Source organism: Procambarus clarkii, chromosome 21, assembly GCF_040958095.1.
Source record: "Procambarus clarkii isolate CNS0578487 chromosome 21, FALCON_Pclarkii_2.0, whole genome shotgun sequence".
In the NCBI taxonomy this organism is placed as follows: Eukaryota; Metazoa; Arthropoda; class Malacostraca; order Decapoda; family Cambaridae; genus Procambarus; species Procambarus clarkii.
In genome coordinates, this window is record NC_091170.1 from 14,221,009 (window position 1) to 14,241,909 (window position 20,901).

Genomic DNA, 20,901 nt, shown 5'->3' on the forward strand with positions numbered 1-20,901 from the left:
CATTTGAAGCTATTTGAACCACTTCCCCGCCGGCACTCGGATGGTAATCTTGGGCATAGCATGTTCCTCACGTGTGCCCCAAAGAATGAGGTGATTTGATAAAATGCTATGCCCAAGATTACCATCCGCGTGCCGGCGGGGAAGTGGTTCAAATAGCTTCGGCTATCACTTCCTTATGTCCGGTCGTGATGGTCAAGCGGATTAAGGCGTCCCTGTACATACCAGTTGCGTTGCTCCTGGCAGTATGGTTCGAGTCACTTCTGGGGTGTGAGTTTTCAGTTGTATATAGTCCTGGGGACCATTCAGGCTTGTTTGCATTTGTGTTCCTCACGTGTGCCCCAAAGAATGAGGTGATTTGATAAAATGCTATGCCCAAGATTACCATCCGAGTGCCGGCGGGGAAGTGGTTCAAATAGCTTCGGCTATCACTTCCTTACGTCCGGTCGTGATGGTCAAGCGGATTAAGGCGTCCCTGTACATACCAGTTGCGTTGCTCCTGGCAGTATGGGTTCGAGTCACTTCTGGGGTGTGAGTTTTCAGTTATATATATATATATATATATATATATATATATATATATATATATATATATATATATATGTGTGTGTGTGTGTGTATATCATGAAAATAAACACGTGATTAAGAATGTGACAATGTCAGACCACGGAGGAAAATGAAACAGGAATTTCCTTAAGTACTTTCGTATATTAAATACATCTTCAGAAGGAATCTTCAGAAGGATTCCTTCTGAAGATGTATTTAATATACGAAAGTACTTAAGGAAATTCCTGTTTCATTTTCCTCCGTGGTCTGACATTGTCATATATATATATATATATATATATATATATATATATATATATATATATATATATATATATATATATATATATATATATATATATATATATATATATATGACAATGTCAGACCACGGAGGAAAATGAAACAGGAATTTCCTTAAGTACTTTCGTATATTAAATACATCTTCAGAAGGAATCCTTCTGAAGATTCCTTCTGAAGATGTATTTAATATACGAAAGTACTTAAGGAAATTCCTGTTTCATTTTCCTCCGTGGTCTGACATTGTCACATTCTTAATCACGTGTTTATTTTCATGATATACACACACACACACACATATATATATATATATATATATATATATATATATATATATATATATATATATATATATATATATATGTCGTACCTAGTAGCTAGAACTCGTCTCCCATCTGGAGATGAGATGAGATCCCGTCTGGACCAACAGCCTTTCTAACATCCAGATCCAACAGGTGTCTCTTGTCCTCACTCGTAATATTGAACTCTTCCAAGGCCGCCTGGTTTACTTCCCTTTCTCCTAGAACAGTGACTTCACCTAGTTCTATTGTGAAGACCTCCTGGAACCTCTTGTTGAGTTCTTCACACACCTCTTTGTCATTCTCTGTATACCTGTCCTCGCCTGTTCTAAGTTTCATTACCTGTTCTATCACTGTTATTTTTCTCCTGATGTGACAATGAAGTAGCTTTGGTTCGGTCTTTGCTTTGTTTGCTATATCATTTTCATAATTTTTCTCTGCTTCTCTTCTCACCCCTAACATACTCATTCCTGGTTCTCTGGTATCTGTCTTTGCTTTCTGGTGTTCGGTTATTCCGGAAGTTCCTCCATACTCTTTTTTTCAGTTCCTTTGCTTCCATACATGCCCTATTATACCATGGATTTTTCTTTTGCCTCTCGGATTTTTCCCTTTGTGCCGGGATGAACCTGTTTACTGCCTCCTGACACTTTTGGGTGACATAGTCCATCATATCTTGTACAGACGTAGCTCTGAGGTCTCTGCCCCAAGGTTAACCATTAGGAAACGTCTCATCTTCTCATATTTCCCTTTTCGGTAAGCCAGCCTTTTGTTTCCTAGTACTTTTTTGGGGGAGATAATTCCTAGCTCTACCAGGTAATCAAAGTTTAATACACTGTCGTCACTCATTCCCAAGGGTGCTTCCATCTTAACTTCCCTTATATCCCACTCATTTGGATAAATATCAGATCGAGCATGGCTGGTTCATCTTCTCCTCTCATTCTTGTTGGTTCCTTGATGTGCTGGCCTAGAAAGTGTCTTGTTGCCACGTCCAGCAGCTTAGCTCTCCATGTTTCTGGTCCTCCATGCGGATCCCTGTTCCCTCAGTCTATTTTCCCGTGGCAGAAGTCTCTCATGATTAGTAATCCAGATCCATTTCTGCTGGCAACAGAAGCTGCTGTCTTTATTATGGTAATGGTGGCCATGTTGTTTCTATCATATTCCTGTCTGGGTCTTCTGTCATTTGGTGGTGGATTATATATGTCTATAACGATATTTTTTGTCCTCCAGTTGTTATGGTACTTGCTATGTATTCACTGAAACCCACACAGCCATGAATAACCATCTCTCCAAAGTCCCAGCCCTTTCTTACCAGCAGAGCTACACCACCACCACCACCTCCTCCTTCTCCCTTTTTCCTCATAACATAATATTCCTGTGGGAAGACTGCATTTGTTATGGTTTTCATTAGCTTTGTTTCTGTGAGAGCTATTATGTCTGGGTTTTCCTCTAGTACCCATTCTCCAAGCTCATCTGTTTTATTTGTAATTTCATCTATGTTAGTGTACATTGCCCTGAGGCTCACTTTCTTCTGTCCCTTCTCAAATCGTCTCCTTGGTGAGTGTTCTGCTGGTGGGGAAAGCTGTTCCATGGGTGTGAGGATTTGTGAGGTGGATAACAGGGTTTCAGAGGATACTGGGGTGAGGGGCGGGGGGTCAAGTGAAGGGGGGGACAGGGAGGGTATGGGATGAAGGGGGAGGGAGGACTGGAAGGAAAAGGGGGGAGTGGGGTCATGGCAGGAGGAGGGGAGGGGAAGCAGGGTGGGAATGGGGTGTGGGTGTAGGGAGATTTGGCTGAGCATTTGAGTGTGGGCAGGGAAGGTTTGGGGTTGGGGGGGGGTTTCTATGCAGAGGAGGATGGTGTGGTTGCCCTCCCCTCTGGTGTTACTAGGTAGCTGGTTGTGAGTTGCCCTCTCACCACTGGGGATGATGTGTTGGGAGCTGTGAGTTCCTGTTTCCCCCTCTCGCCCTGCGCCTATTCGTTGCTTCTTCCGCCATGGCTCTCTCCACCCCCGTCATGTCCCACACCAGGTACTCAGGTACGGTAAAAATGAGGACCTTAAACATAATACAGAGTACAAAACACAATCAAATGTACCCATAGTAGGAAAACAGCATGTAAAGGATTTGGGAATAATAATGTCTGACGACCTAACGTTTAAGGAGCATAACCAAGCAAATATTGCGACAGCCAGAAAAATGATAGGATGGATTACGAGAACTTTCAAATCCAGGGATCCCATCACAATGGTTGTACTCTTCAAGTCACTTGTGTTGTCCCGTCTTGAGTACTGCTCAGTACTCACTTCCCCCTTCAGAGCAGGAGAGATTGCTGAAATAGAGGGAATACAGAGAACATATACGGCACGCATAGACGCAATAAAGCACCTAAATTATTGGGATCGTCTCAAAGCCCTCCAAATGTACTCACTAGAAAGAAGACGAGAGAGATATCAAATAATATACACCTGGAAGATACTGGAGGGCCAAGTACCAAATCTTCTCAGTAAAATAACAACGTACTGGAGTGAACGACATGGAAGAAAATGTAGAATAGAACCAGTGAAAAGCAAAGGTGCCATAGGCACAATCAGAGAACACTGTATAAACATCAGAGGTCCGCGGTTGTTCAACGTCCTCCCAGCAAGCATAAGAAATATTGCCGGAACAACCGTGGACATTTTCAAGAGGAAACTAGATTTGTTCCTCCAAGGAGTGCCGGACCAACCGGGCTGTGGTGGGTATGTGGGCCTGCGGGCCGCTCCAAGCAACAGCCTGGTGGACCAAACTCTCACAAGTCGAGCCTGGCCTCAGGCCGGGCTTGGGGAGTAGAAGAACTCCCAGAACCCCATCAACCAGGTATCAACCAGGTATCACTACACCATGGCATGTTGAAGTGGTGTGGTGTAGTAGCATGGTGTAGAGGCGTGGTAAAGTGGCATGGTGTAGTAGTCTGGTATAGTGGTGTGCTGTAGTAGCCTGGTGTAGTAGTGTGGTGTAGTAGCCTTGTGTAGTAGCCTGGTGTACCAGGTGTAGCCTGGTACAATTTTCTTATGCATACATTTATTAGTATGATGTCCCATACTGATAAATGTATGCATAAGAAAATTGTTCCAGCTTTAGCAAAGTTTATTGGTGAAAATGAAAATGTTTTAATGATACTGTTCGGTCATGATTCGATACAGTTAACAGAAAAATTTCCGTTGATAATATGTAACATAGTCTTATTTAGCTTGAAAGAGAGTGTTACAGATGTACTCAAGAAACATGAGAATTGCCAAGTATCTTCTTGAGAGGTTATCTTGAGATGATTTCGGGGTTTTTTTAGTGTCCCCGCGGCCCGGTCCTAGACCAGGCCTCCACCCCCATGAAGCAGCCCGTGACAGCTGACTAACACCCAGGTACCTGATTTACTGCTAGGTAACAGGAGCATAGGTGAAAGAAACTCTGCCCATTGTTTCTCGCCGGCGCCTGGGATGGAACCCAGGACCACAGGATCAAAAGTCCCGCGTGCTGTCCGCTCGGTCGACCGGCTCCCCTATTGTATTGTTGCTGACGAAAATTCCTAGTAAGGCTGATATAAGAAAAATGTCTTCATTATTTAAAGGTGATAAAATAATTTCTACTTTTAGACCTAGACCAAATTTTAAATACATATATCCAGAATTTGGAGAAGTGCCTATGGGATGTAACTTAATTGATAATTTTTTATAAGAAAATTCGAAGATGAAATTGGATCTCCAAATGCAACGAACTGGTTTATTAATAAGCTGAATTCTGTCGAGCGAGAAGTGTATACTATAATGAGCCAGGATGAACTGCAACAGCAGGTAAATAGTAAGACTGAGAAAGAGCTTAATATTATTCTCCCTAAAACGGAAGAAGAAGAACTTTGGAGTTTAAATGATCATATGGAGGAGAGCTTTCCATCTTTTCCTTTAAATTTAATAAAGATGAGACCAGAAATAGGATATCACACCCCAAAAAAGATTGAAATAGAGGAGATGACGAGATTTATAGGACAGGATCCAGTACTCGGTGTTTTCTCTGGTGTGGCCTTTACTGAAAACCTTATTAATATACGAAATAATAATAACGTAAGAGCTACAGATAATTATTCAAATGTGGGTGAGACTAAGTGGATGGCTGTTGAACAAATGGATGCAGTAGAATCAGTTAGGACATATTGTAATAACAAACAAGTACTTCTATTGTCCTGGCCTGAATTGATTTGCGATGATAATGTTTATAGTGATGCATTCTATGTATTAAAGGAATTTAAGGGACAAAAACTAATCTATTTCGGAGAAGGGGAGGGAGGTTGCTGTGCCTGTGATACATTTTTTTTAACTTGCTGGCTATAGATACCTGCTTGATGGGGTTCTGGGAGTTCTTCTACTCCCCAAGCCCGGCCCGAGGCCAGGCCCGACTTGTGAGAGTTTGGTCCACCAGGCTGTTGCTCGGAGCGGCCCTCAGGCCCACATACCCACCACAGCCCGGCTGATCCGGAATTTCTCTTAGAAAACAGTCCAGTTTCATCTTGAAGATGTCCACGGTTGTTCCGGCAATATTTCTTAAAGTCGCTGGGAGGACGTTGAACAACCGCGGACCTCTGAAGTTTATACAGTGCTCTCTGATTGTGCCTATGGCACCTCTGCTCTTCACTGGTTCAATCTTGCATTTTCTTCCATATAGTTCATTCCAGTACGTTATTATTTTACTGTGTAGATTTGGGATCTGGCCCTCCAGTATTTTCCATGTGTATATTATAGTATCTCTCTCGTCTCCTTTCTAGAGAGTACATTTGGAGAGCTTTGAGACGATCCCAATAATTTAGGTGTTTTATCTCGTCTATGCGTGCCGTATATGTTCTCTGTATTCCATCTATTTCAGCAATCTCTCCTGCTATGAAGGGGGAAGTGAGTACTGAGCAGTACTCGAGACTACAACACAAGTGACTTGATGAGCACAACCATTGTGATGGGATTCCTGGATTTGAAAGTTCTCGTAATCCATCCTATCATTTTTCTGGCTGACGCAATATTTGCTTGGTTATACTCCTTAAACGTTAAATCATCGGACATCATTATTCCCAAATCCTTGACATGCTGTTTTTCTACTATGGGAAGATTTGATTGTGTTTTGTTCCCTGTATTATGTTTCAGATCCTCATTTTTGCTGTACCTGAGTACCTGAAAATTATCACTGTTAAACATCATGTTATTTTCTGCTGCCCAGTCGAAAGCTTTGTTGACATCTGCTTGTAATTTTTCGATGTCTTCAGCAGAGGTAATTTTCATTCTGATTTTTGTGTCGGTGTGACGTGTATTTTTGTCTATATCTGATATGAGAATAAAGAACAGTAGCGGTGCAAGGACTGTACCTTGAGGTACAGAGTTTTTATCTTCGCTTGGACTCTATTTTATTTGATTGACTGCTACTCTTTGTGTTCTGTTCGACAGAAAATTGAGTATCCAGCGTCCTACTTTTCCAGTTATTCCCATTGACCTCATTTTGTGTGCTATCACCCCATGGTCACATTTGTCGAACGCCTTTGCAAAGTCTGTGTATACAACATCTGCATTTTGCTTTTCTTCTAGAGCTTCTGTGATTTTGTCATAATGGTTGAGTAACTGTGATAGACAGGATCTTCCCGCTCTAAATCAATGTTGTCCTGGGTTGTGCAACTCATTGTTTTCCATAAAACTAGAAATTTGATTCCTAATCACTCTTTCAAACACTTTTATTATGTGTGATGTTAGTGCAACTTGCCTATAATTTTTTGCCAAGGCTTTACTCCCCCCCCCCCTTGCGCAAAGGAGCTATATCTGCAGATTAAAGTGCTGCTGGTATCTCCCCTGTATCTAGGCTCTTTCTCCATATTACTCTGAGTGCTCACACTACTGGTACTTTACATTTCTTTATGAATATTGAATTCCATGAGTCAGGCCCAGGAGCTAAGTGCATAGGCATATTGTCAATTTCTCTTTCAAAGTCTTCCGAGTTCGTGGTAATATCAGTTATATTTTCTGCAGCTTGAATGTCATTCATAAAGAAGCTGTCTGGGTCATCAACTTTCATGTTGTTTATTGGTGTGCTAAACATAGCCTCATGCTGGCTTTTTAGAATTTCACTAATTTCTTTGTTGTCCTCTGTGTACGTACCTTCATTTGTAATTAACAGTCCAATACTAGTCGAGGTTTTTTATTTTGATTTTGAGTATGTGAAAAAATATTTTGGTTTTTTCTTTATCTCTTGTATAGCTTTCTGTTCCAATTCCATTTCCCCAGACTCATATGATCGCATCAACGTTTGTTCTATTTCTTCGATCTCCCTACTTAGGTCTATTTTCCTTGCTTGTGATAGTTGTGTCTGCCGAAGCATTTAGGTTATTTTTTTCCTTCTCCTGAACAGTTCTGTTTTTTCTTGTAGAGTGGTCCTCTTTCTGCCCCTCCTCACAGGCACGTATTTCAAGCAGACCTCGTAAGCTTCAGCTGTCAGTTCAGCTATTCCCTGTGTGGGAGTTTTGTCGCTTAAGACCGTCTCCATAAAGTTTCATTGTGTGAAATCAAATACATGTTTTACTTTTAATTCTTTTCTAAATTCTAATGTTTATTTCTAAATAAGACTGTAGTAGGAATATGTTTACGAGTTTTTGATTACCTGTGTATGTTTACGATTTCTTAATTCCTGTATATATTTATTATTTTCTTGAATACCTGTATATGTTTACGAGGTCTTGAATAATTGCATAAGTACTATGATTAACTGTATATGTTAAATGTTGTAATAAACTTGATGTCTCTTCTAAATAAGATTTGTTTATCCCTATAGAATAATTTGCTTGATTACATTGGGGGACTAAAACAAGTATGACTACTCAAAAAGCTGATTGCCACTGAATAATGAGATGTTGTAGTAAGTTTAACGGAAATATTGATTTCAATGACTCGAAAAGTTACCTATGACTACTGAACGTATATTTTTAATTAAGCTGAGTTATGAAAAGATTGCCTTAAGATGCTGCTGTAAGTAATGACATAATGTACTGGCAAGTATCTTTAATTGCTCGACGATGTCTTAGAATAAATTATATTGATGTAGTTTTGAAGAATAACTATTAAATACTTTGTAGTAACTCAATGAGAATTAGTAATGTTATTGTTATTGTTAAGGATGATCTACTTACTAAATGACAGAAACAATTAGTTTAAGAATTAGTAGAAAGATGAACGGAGAACGTATAAAGTAATGTAATGAACGGGTAAGAACATGTACCGGAGGGATGGATGGATGGAGGAAAATTGTAAAAAAAGGGTTGAGAGTTAAATGGAGAACATGTGGGGACTTGTAATGGAAGGTAGAATTGAAGAATGGGGTATATTTACATATGAGTCATGCTAAAATATTATAGGATACACAGTAATAGTTGTTTAAATCTTATGTAAATTGGAAAGAACTAGAGAATAAGTAAGACTAAGTACTGATATGAACTTACAGAAAATATACTAAGAGCGGGGAAAGAACACAAATTAATATTTACATTTAAATTTCTTGAGGCTTGGCTGATTGGGGAAAGGGGTGAGATGCAAGAAGATAAGGAGGAAGGCCAGAGGGGGTGATAAAGATAATTACACATGTGTGGGAAGATTTGGGTGTTTTACTCTGATAAAGAGTTAGGCTGGAGAGGGCCTTTGATCTGAAATATTTATGTTTGATGATCTAAGGTGGAGGACAAGAGTTGGAGTTCGGTAATTTGTTTTTTATTTATTTTACAGGAGGTCTGAAATGTAGGTTGGGGTTTAAAATATCGGAGGGGGGGGTGAATTGACCTAATAATAAAGAACTTGTCCAAAAGAACTAAGGTAAGGGACAAGAGATGAAACTCGGCAGTTTACTTGTTGATTTATTTTAAACGAGTCTGAAAATGTAGTGGGGGTTTTAAATCTCAGGAGATTTGGACTGATATAATGAATTTACAAGTGTGAACTAATGAAGGGGAAAAATGCTGAAACTCAGTAATTGCCTTGGCCTTATTTACTGCATCTGAAATCGCGATGTTTTAAATTTTAAGGGATTTGGTTAGATACTAAAGAAGATATGAGAGAGAACTAAGGTGGGGAACAGGAACTGGAGCTCTGTAATTGTTCGGATTTTATTTACTGTTTATGAAATACAGAGGGGTTAAATTCAGGAACAATGATTTGTTATTAACGAAGATACGAGAGGGAACTATGGTGGAGGACAAGAGCTGGAGCTCGGTAAATGTGTTTTCTTTACTTACTCAGAAGTATGGATGGTTTTTATGCCAAGAAAATTGATGGGTTATTAACGAAGATACGAGATGGAACAATGGCGGAAGACAAGACCTGGAGCTCGGTAATTTTTTGGATCTATTGTACTACGTTTGAAATATGACAGTTTAAAATTTTAGTGGGATTGGACTGTTAGTAAAGGTTTTATGAGATGGAGTTAAGGCGGGAACAGGAGCTAGAACTGATTCACTGACTGAATTTAATATAATACGTCTGAAATATGACTGTTTAAAATTGGGCTAAAATTGGGCTATTAGTAGTGAAACTATACTTATAAATGCGGCGTCTAAGAAATTTGGTCTTAAAATGGTGTCTGTCAATTTTTTTTGTTCTTAACTGGACTCCGATAATATTTAAATTTCCTCCTTAAGAACTCTTTAAGAACACAAGTGTAAATAAATCTCTGAAATATTTTGATCTCAAAGTGGACACTGATTAATTTCGGTCCTAAAAGTGGACTCTGACAAATTTTCCTCCTAAAGTGGAGTCTGTTAAATTTGGGGCTTAAACTGGTCAATGACTATTTTTCGTCTTTTTACTGGACTCTGCTGAAAATTGGTCTGAAAAAAGGACTCTGATTAATTTTCTGTCTTTACTGGACTCTGACGAATTTTACTGGACTCTGACAATATTTGGGTCTAAAATAATCTCTGTCCTAAATAGTCTTTGAAGAAAATTGGTCTTCAAATGGTCTCTGAAGAATTTTCGGTCTTTTTTTTACAGGTGAAATAGCTGTAAATGTATATACGCTCAAACTTACTGCTAAGATGCTTATTTTCCTTAACATAATGGGGTCCACGGGGGCTGGGAGGCTCTTGCACGGGGAGGGTGGTGAAGGAAGGAGGGCTTGGGGGAGTGGGGGGAGGGGGGAAGAGAGGGCATGGGGGGAGGGTGACGGGGAAGGGCTTGGGAGGTGGATGAGAGTGGGAGGCTTGGGAGGGTGAGTGGGGGGAGGCTTGGGGGGATGAGTGGGGCCTTGGGGGAACTGGGTGAGGATGAAGGGAGGGCTTAGGGGAGTGGAGGAAAAGGGTGGGCTTAGAGAGATGGGAAAGAATGGAGGGCTTAGGGGGGTGGGGGAGAATGGAAGACTTAGGGAGGGGAGAACGGAGGGCTTGGGGGGTGGGGGGAGACAGGAGAGCATAGGGGGAAAAGGGAGGATTTTGGGGTTTGAGGGAAAAGGGAGGTCCTGGGGAGGGGGGGTGAGTGGGGGGGGAGGATGCCCTAGGTGAGCACTTAATGGAGGCTGGCAGGGGTTGGGGCAGGTAGGATGTCAATTGGGTGGATGATGGGGGTGGTGCTCCTCTCCCTGTGGCTGTTGAACTTCTTGTGGAGGGATCCCCACTCCCCTCGGGGATTGAAAGGTTCGAGGTTGTGGTTCCCTGACCCCTTTCTTTCTCCCTGTGCTCCCTCCTCGCATCTGCTGCCTTCATTCTCTCAACCCTTGTCATATTCCTCTGCAGGAATACTTTTCTGAACTTCAGTACATTTGCTGGTCTGTTCTTCTTTGCTAACAGGTCCGCTTTTGTGTTCTCGCTCATGAATACCACCTTTATCAATTGGTTTCTGCCCTTGTTGTACTGTCCAAGCCTGTAAACCTTTCCGATATTCCGGTCAGCTCTCTCCATCCTTTCCACTTTAAGGATCTCAGTAACCGCGTTTTTGTCCTTCTCTCTCTTCTCTGCTGGGCTGATCCCTGTTTGCTCTCTAATGCCTGCTACTACTACTGCTCTGTCTTTCTCTATCAGCCGGCTAGTACATCTAGCTGCTTCCTGAGAAGAGGCCACCTCTTTGGCAACTTTCCTTACTGCAGACCTAGCTTCATGGCTCTTTTTAAACAATTCTGCAAATGAGGGTTGTACCCGCCAAACAAACACCGAAACTACGACGTTGGTACAACGTTCGAACAAGTTTTAACGCCTCCTAACCAGATATAACAACCAATATAGCGAGTTGTAACAACGTTCTAATACGTCATAAACACGTTAAGCCAAGATGTAACAACTTTATTGCAAGTTGTAACAAGCGGAAAATAGAGACAGTTACGGTTTGTGTTTCCAGGGTATTGTAAACGTCCCCTCTACAAGAACATTACCATCTCCCTGAGGGGTGGTTTGCGTCTGTAATTGAGTAGGACTCTTTTTGAGTTTTTTTTTATTTCCTCCTTTGCTGCCATCAGCTCATCCTGCAGGCTAGTTACTGTCTCCCTCATTATCATCAGTCTTTCTCTGAATTCTCTCCACAATTGTTCGATTGTATCCCTAATCCAGGCCTCCTGTCCCTCCCTTTCCTCTGAGTTTGTTCCTGTCATGTTTGTGCTCCTGCATTGGTTCCCAGAGTTGTTACTCTCTGCAATGTTTTTTCCCTATGGGAGAGAGAGAGAGAGAGAGAGAGAGAGAGAGAGAGAGAGAGAGAGAGAGAGGGAGGGGGAGGGGTGTTCTGGAGAGTGAGAGGGGGTGGGAAAAACGGGGGGTGGAGAGGGGGTATTGATGGTCACTAGGGTCCTTGTCCCATATCTTTCAACAACTTCCACCCAAGAGGAGCTGGGTTGTGTGTGTGTTTGTGTTTAGGGGAAGGGGGAGGTGGGGGGTAGAACAGTCAGTCCCACCAAGCTGTCAACATTATGTGTGCATATGTGTGTGTGTGTGTGTGTGTGTGTGTGTGTGTGTGTGTGTGTGTGCGTGTGTGTGTGTGTGTGTGTGTGTGTGTGTGTGTGTGTGTGTGTGTGTGCGTGTGTGTGTGTGTGTTCTCACCTATTTGTGCTTGCGGGGGTTGAGCTTTGGCTCTTTGGTCTTGTCTCTTTGTGTGTGTGTGTGTGCGTGTGTGTGTGGGTGTGGGTGAGTGTGTATGTGTGTGTGTGTGTGTGTGTGTGTGTGTGTGTGTGTGTGTGTGTGTGTGTGTGTGTGTGTGTGTGTGTGTGTGTGTGTCTGTGTGTATTCACCTAGTTGTGTTTGCGGGGGTTGAGCTTTGCTCTTTCGGCCCACCTCTCAACTGTCAATCAACTGTTTACTAACTACTTTTTTTTCCCAAACCACACACACACACCCCAGGAAGCAGCCCGTGACAGCTGACCAACTCCCAGGTACCTATTTACTGCTAGGTAACAGGGCCATTTAGGGTGAAAGAAACTTAGCCCATTTGTTTCTGTCTGGTGCGGGAATCAAACCCACGCCACAGAATTACGAGTCCTTCGCGCTATCCACCAGGCTACCAGGCCCCTGTGTGTGTATGTGTGTGTGTGTGTGTGTGTGTGTGTGTGTGTGTGTGTGTGTGTGTGTGTGTGTGTGTGTGTGTGTACTCACCTAATTGTTCTCACCTAATTGTGCTTGCGGGGGATGAGCTCTGGCTATTTGGTCCCACCTCTCAACTGTCAATCAACAGGTGTACAGATTCCTGAGCCTACTGGGCTCTATCATATCTACATTTGAAACTGTGTATGGAGTCAGCCTCCACTACATCACTTCCTAGTGTGTTCCATTTACTAACTACCCTGACACTGAAAAAGTTCTTTCTAATGTCTCTGTGGCTCATGTGGGTACTCAGCTTCCACCTGTGTCCCCTTGTTCGCGTCCCTCCAGTGTTGAATAGTTCATCCTTGTTTACCCGGTCGATTCCCCTGAGGATTTTGTAGGTTGTGATCATGTCCCCCCTTACTCTTCTGTCTTCCAGTGTCGTAAGGTGCATGTCCCGCAGCCTTTCCTCATAACTCATGCCTCTTATTTCTGGGACTAGTGTAGTAGCATATCTTTGGACTTTTTCCAGCTTCGTCTTGTGCTTGACAAGGTACGGGCTCCATGCTGGGGCCGCATACTCCAGAATTGGTCTTACATATGTGGTGTACAAGATTCTGAATGATTCCTTACACAGGTTCCTGAACGCCGTTCTGATGTTAGCCAGCCTCGCATATGCCGCAGACCTTATTCTCTTTATGTGGGCTTCAGGAGACAGGTTTGGTGTGATATCAACTCCTAGATCTTTGTCTCTGTCTGTTTCATTAAGTACTTCATCTCCTATTCTCTATCCTGTGTCTGGCCTCCTGTTTCCACTGCTTAGTTTCATTACTTGGCATTTACTCGGGTTGAACTTCAACAGCGTATGCATGCTTGTGTGTATGCCTCGAGGGGCCCCTTATGTGTCAACCTCTACCAGAATGAACCACTTCGAGATCTTTATAAATAAAAATGGAAATGTTTGTTTGTGCATAACCGCTAATCTCCATACGTTCTTCACCGATTGCTTCGAAATTTTCACACAACGATCCATTCGCATCTGAGCAGGTTTTTATATACATACTATATAGATGTCATATCTGTGACGGTAAAAAAAAATATGCTTTTTCTGAAAAACTGTTTTTATCGTGTGTTTTTCATGTAAGGGAAATCTTCGAAGCCTCTTTACCGATTGCTTTGAAATTTTGACACACCGTTGCATTCTAATTGGCGAGTCATTTTATATACCTACTATATAGATGCCACCTATGTGACAGGTAAAAAACATGCATTTTTAATAACAGTGCCATCTGTTGCACATAATAGCAACATGCACGCTATACTAAATATGTCACGAATTCCATTTCAATGTTTCCGATTGCATTGATAAATTTTATTTTCATAGATTTCGATTTATTTAATTTTTTATTGAATTATTTTGTGTGACATTGTGTTGGAATTGAGCTGTGTTGTTTACCATATCATTCATTTCGTAAATGTAAGTATAGATGCCACATCTGTGACAGGTAAAGTTATGCTTTTCTTGAAAAACAGTGCCATCTGTTGCATGTAGGAGCAACACACATGCTATACTAAATATGTTACAGATACATTTCAATATTTCTGATTGCATTGATAAATTGAATTTTCATAGATTTTGATTTATTTTCATTTTAATTTAATTATTTTGTGTGAATTGTGTTGGAATTGAGCTGTATTGTTTACCACACCATTCATGTCGTGAGTATAGTTTATTTTTTTATTTTTTCATATTTTCATTGCGTTTTTTAACTGTTTTTCTTATATTTCAGTGATGGGAACATCAGATTACTTGATGTTCCCAATTTTCATAGGGAAACTTCAGACCATTTGGGAAGGAATCGGACGAGGGAGTGGGGAATGGTGGGGATGACAAGGGGACGGAAGTGAGAGATAATGGGGTAGGACGAGGGGACAAGGGAGGGGGTAATGGTTGGAAGGATGAGGGGACGGGGGAGTTTGGGATGGTGGGAAAGGACGAGGAGACGGGGGGAGTTTGGAATAGTGAGGACGAAGGGGGATGGTGTAGCGGGGAATGGTATGGAGGACGAGGGGACGGTGGAGTGTGGAATGGTTAGGAGGCCGAGGAGACGGTAGAGGGGGGGGGGAGGATTTAGGGACAGGGAAGGTTGCTGTGGCTCAGCAACGCACATGTGTTTTTGAGCCACAACAATGTGTGGCCGGGTACTGATATATATATATATATATATATATATATATATATATATATATATATATATATATATATATATATATATGTCGTACCTAGTAGCCAGAACGCACTTCTCAGCCTAATATGCAAGGCCCGATTTGCCTAATAAGCCAAGTTTTCCTGAATTAATATATTTTCTCTAATTTTTTTCTTATGAAATGATAAAGCTACCCATTTCATGATGTATGAGGTCAATTTTTTTTTATTGGAGTTAAAATTAACGTAGATATATGACCGAACCTAACCAACCCTACCTAACCTAACCTAACCTATCTTTATAGGTTAGGTTAGGTTAGGTTAGGTAGCAGAAAAAGATAGGTTAGGTTAGGTAGGTTAGGTAGTCGAAAAACAATTAATTCATGAAAACTTGGCTTATTAGGCAAATCGGGCCTTGCATAGTAGGCAGAGAATTGCGTTCTGGCTACTAGGTACGACATATATATATATATATATATATGTATATGTATATATATATATATATATACTGAACAAGAATTTGATAATATTATATATATATATATATATATATATATATATATATATATATATATATATATATATATATATATATATGTCGTACCTAGTAGCCAGAACTCACTTATCAGCCTACTATGCAAGGTCAAATTTGCCTAATAAGCCAAGTTTTCATGAAATTGTTTTTCGACTACCTAACCTAACCTAACCTAACTTTTTCGGCTACCTAACCTAACCTAACCTATAAAGATAGGTTAGGTTTGGTTAGGTAGGGTTGGTTAGGTTTGGTCATATATCTACGTTAATTTAAACTCCAATAAAAAAAAAATTGACAACATACATAATGAAATGGGTAGATTTATCATTTCATAAGAAAAATATTAGAGAAAATAACTTAATTCAGGAAAACTTGGCTTATTAGGCAAATCGGGCCTAGCATAGTAGGCTGAGAAGTGCATTCTGGCTACTAGGTACGACATTATATATATATATATATATATATTTATGATCAATGTTCCCTTCGGGAATCTTAGTTTTAAGATGAATAGAAAACCAGGGATATACTGAACATCTTGTTTCAGAATATTTTCTTTAAAATGGATAACGTTTCGAATACTTCTCGTATTCATCATCAGATCTAAAAGAAAAAACAGAAATTACAATCAAATAACTGGTAAACAAAGAACTCATACTGAATATAATTGCCTATCAAAGAAATGAAAATGCTTAAAAAACAAAACACTTAAGCGCACTTAAAGTGATCAATACAAATAAAACTTATTAACTGTCACATATTAAAGCTAATTTAAAAATCATTTAGCTACAAGATGAATTTTATAACTACTAAAACAAACCAATCAATTAAACTTACGTGAAGTGATCAGACGTGAAACTTGATACCTAACACATAGATACTAAACACTATAACAAATATTTATATAATGACTACAAATTTACAAAAAATGTATGTAAAATACAAACAGAATAAACGACAATTATAAAGTACTAACCAAAATCTTATAAAAAACTCAAATATTAAATAAAATTATATACCAAAAAATGTATTATATTTCCTAAATAAAAGATTATATTAATGTACAATGTCATGACTTGAAATAAGTAAGAAAGGGCAAAGACATGATAAACTAAACAAAATTATAATAAAATTAAACTACCAAAATGAACTATAAATCAAATTACAGGGCCTACTGTGCACTATACAGTGTACAATTGAACAGCTGAAAGGTTGCTATTCAACAGAGGCCGCAGCTCCTTTATATATAAGGATTAAATTACTCTCAAATCTGACTGGCCATTCATACAAGTGTCCAGAATTTTAAAATCAGATTCCAGCAGAGAATGATCAAACTCATAACAATCGTTTCTAATCTCCGAAAATGCTGGTTTAGACAATGGTAATCCAGTCCTAAAAGATAATCCCCGGTGCTCAAGTATCCTAATCTTAAAGTTCCGAATGGAACTCCCGATATAATATTATAAACAAATTGATGGAGTAGCAATGGGGTCTCCTTTAGGTACTGCACTGGCTAATGCTTTTTTGAGTTTTCATGAAATAAATTGGCTTGATAATTGTCCTTCGGCCTTTAAACCAGTCTTGTACAGGAGATATGTAGATGACACTTTTTTGTTATTTAAGGACAAATGTCATATGGAGAAATTTAGAGAGTATCTATATGCACAACATAGGAATAAACGTTTTACTGCAGAGTGTGAAGTTGATAATTCATTGTCGTTTCTTGATGTAAAAGTCAATAACCTTAATGGGTTCAACACTAATGTTTTTAGGAAACCAACCTTTACTGGTTTAGGTTTAAATTTTAATTCTTTTGTTCCTGATATTTGTAAGAAAAATGCAATTAACACTCTACTGAATAGGGCCTTTGTTTTATGTTCTAATTGGAATAACTTTGATCAAGAAATTAATTTTCTTGTGAATTTTTTTTTCAAATAATGGTTATCCTTTGCATATGGTTTATACCTTTATAAGGAATTTCTTAAATAAGAAGTTTCACCCATCGTGTAGGATTACTACAGTGGAAAGGGATCTTAAATATATTAAATTACCATTTTATGGCAGTATTAGTTTTTCTGTAAGGAGTCGTTTGAGGAGACTGTTGCAGCAGTGTTATCCTCAAGTAGACTTTAGATTTTTTGTCAACACAAATACCATAGGCTCTTATTTTAAATTTAAAGATAAAGTGCCTTCCCCCTTGTGCTCAAATGTCGTACATATGTATAATTGTTCCAGCTGTAATGCTGGATATATCGGGAGTTCCATTCGGAACTTTAAGATTAGGATACTTGAGCACCGGGGATTATCTTTTAGGACTGGATTACCATTGTCTAAACCAGCATTTTCGGAGATTAGAAACCATTGTTATGAGTTTGATCATTCTCTGCTGGAATCTGATTTTAAAATTCTGGACACTTGGCCAGTCAGATTTGAGAGTAATGGAATCCTTATATATAAAGGAACTGCATCCTCTGTTGAATAGCAACCTTTCAGCTGTTCAATTGTACACTGTATAGTGCACAGTAGGCCCTGTAATTTGATTTATTGTTCATTTTGGTAGTTTAATTTTATTATAATTTTGTTTAGTTTGCCATGTCTTTGCCCTTTCTTACTTATTTCAAGTCTTGACATTGTACATTAATATAATCTTTTATTTAGGATATATAATACATTTTTTGGTATTTAATTTTATTTAATATTTGAGTTTTTTATAAGATTTTGGTTAGTACTTTATAATTGTCGTTTATTCTGTTTGTATTTTACATACATTTTTTGTAGATTTGTAGTCATTATATAAATATTTGTTATAGTGTTTACTATCCATGTGATAGGTATCAAGTTTCACTTCTGATCACTTCACGTAAGTTTAATTGATTGGTTTGTTTTAGTAGTTATAAAATTCATCTTGTAGTTTAATGATTTTTAAATTAGCTTTAATATATGTGACAGTTAATAAGTTTTATTTCCATTGATCACTTTAAGTGCGCTTAAGTGTTTTGTTTTTTAAGCATTTTCCTTTCTTTGATAGGCAATTATATTCAGTATGAGTTCTTTGTTTACCAGTTATTTGATTGTAATTTCTGTTTTTTCTTTTAGATCTGATGATGAATACGAGAAGTATTCGAAACGTTATGCATTTTAAAGAAAAGAATCTGAAACAAGATGTTCAGTATATCCCTGGTTTTCCTATTCATCTTAAAATATATATATATATATATATATATATATATATATATATATATATATATATATATATATATATATATATATATATATATATATATATATGATATACTGAACAAGAATTTGATAATATTTTATCTCACTCTGTACACCAGAATAATTGACAAGAAGCAGTACACACCAGCCAGAGCTTTCTGCTCACACAACCAGATGAGCATGTAAAGATGTCTTTATGTCTAGGTGATCCGTCGCCACCTACGTAGATGCTTCACTGTCCACTAAGTGCCAGTAGATTGGTGATGGTGGTTCTTCTCTATCTAACGCAAAGCTCCGGAGTCAGTCACTGTATCTTTATGCCTGTTGTGTTACAGTTCACTAATTTTCTGTATCACTGTTCACTATAGTCCATGTATACCTAAGTACAAATATGTAAACCTAAGCCTCGTGGCCCTGCGTTCCCACCTGGTCTGGTGCTGGTGATTGTTCATTGTTTAACACAAAGTTCTAGTGATATCACTGTATTTTTTCTTGTGTGTGTATTCACCAAGTTGTGTTCACCTAGTTGTGTTTTGTGACGGTTCAGCTTTGCTCTTTCGGCTCGCCTCTCAACTGTCAATCAACTGTTATACTAACTACTTTTTTTTCCACACCACACACACACACATCCCAGGAAGCAGCCCCTGACAGCTGAATAACTCCCAAGTACCTATTTACTGCTAGGTAATAGGGGCATTCAGGGAGAAAGAAACTTTGCCCATTTGTTTCTGCCTGGTGCGGGAATCGAACCCGCGCCACAGAATTACGAGTTCTGCAAGCTATCCACCAGGCTACCAGGCCCCGTGTGTGTGTGTGTGTGTGTGTACTCACCTAAATGTGCTTGCGGGGGTTGAGCTGTGGCTCTTTGGTCCCGCCTCTCAAATGGCAATCAACTGGTGTACAGATTCCTGAGCCTACTGGGCTCTATCATATCTAGATTTGAAACTGTGTATGGAGCTAGCCTCCACCACATTACTGCCTAATGCATTCCATATGTTAACTACTCTGACACTGAAAAAGTTCTTTCTAACGTCCTCAGGTACTCAGTTTCCACCTGTGTCCCCTTGTTCCCGTACCACCAGTGTTGAATAATTTATCCTTGTCTACCATGTCAACTCCCCGAAGGATTTTGTAGGTTGTGATCATGTCTCTCCTTACTCTTGTCTTCCAGTGTCGTAAGGTGCATTTCTCGCAAGCCTTTCCTCGTAACTCATGCCTCTTAGTTCTGGGACTAGTCTATTGGCATATCTCTGAACTTTTTCCAGCTTCGTCTTATGCTTGACAAGGTACGGGCTCCATGCTGGGGCCGCATACTCCAGGATTGGTCTTACGTATGTGGTGTTCAAGATTCTGAATGATTCCTTACACTGGTTCCTGAAAGTTGTTCTGAGGTTAGCCAGCCTCGCATATGCCGCTGACGTAATTCTTTTTATGTGAGCTTCAGGAGACAGGTCAGGTTTGATATCAATTCCTTGATCTTTCTGTCCATTTCATTAAGTACTTCATCTCCTAATCTGTATTCTGTGTCTGGCCTCCTGTTTCCACCACCCAGTTTCTTTACTTTGCATTTACTTGGGTTTTAACTTTAGCGGCTATTTGTTGGACCTTTCATTCAGTCTGTTTAGGTCGTGTTGTAGCCTCCTACTATCATCCTCTGTTTCAATACTTACAATTTTTTGCATAATCAGCAAACATTGTCTAGAAACGAGTCTATACACTCTGGAAGATCATTTTTATATATCAGAAACAGTATAGGTCCAAGGACTGCAGGCTCCACTTGTAACGTCACGCAAATCTGAGACCTCACCCCTCACAGTGACTCATTGTTTCCTGTTGCTTAGGTACTTCCTTATCCAATGGAGTACCTTCCCTTTCACTCCAGCCTGCATCTCCAGCTTTTTCACTAGCCTCTTGTGTGGTACTGTATCAGAGGATTTCAGACAATCCAAAAATATGCAGTTTGCCTACCCCTCTCTTTCTTGCCTGATTTCTGTTGTCTGGTCACAGAATTCAATTAGCCCAGTGAGGCAGGACTTGCCATCCCGGAACCCATGTTGATGCTGTGTTACAAAGTTCTTTCGCTCCAGATGTTCCACTAGCTTTCTTTGCACAATCTTCTGCATCAGCTTGCATGGTATACAGGTTAGGGACTCTGGTCTGTAGTTCAATGCCTCCTGTCTATCCCCATTCTTGTATATCGGAACTACATTAGCTGCTTTAAAAAAAAAGGGAGGGCGGAGGAGAGTGGGGGAGAAGGGAGGGCT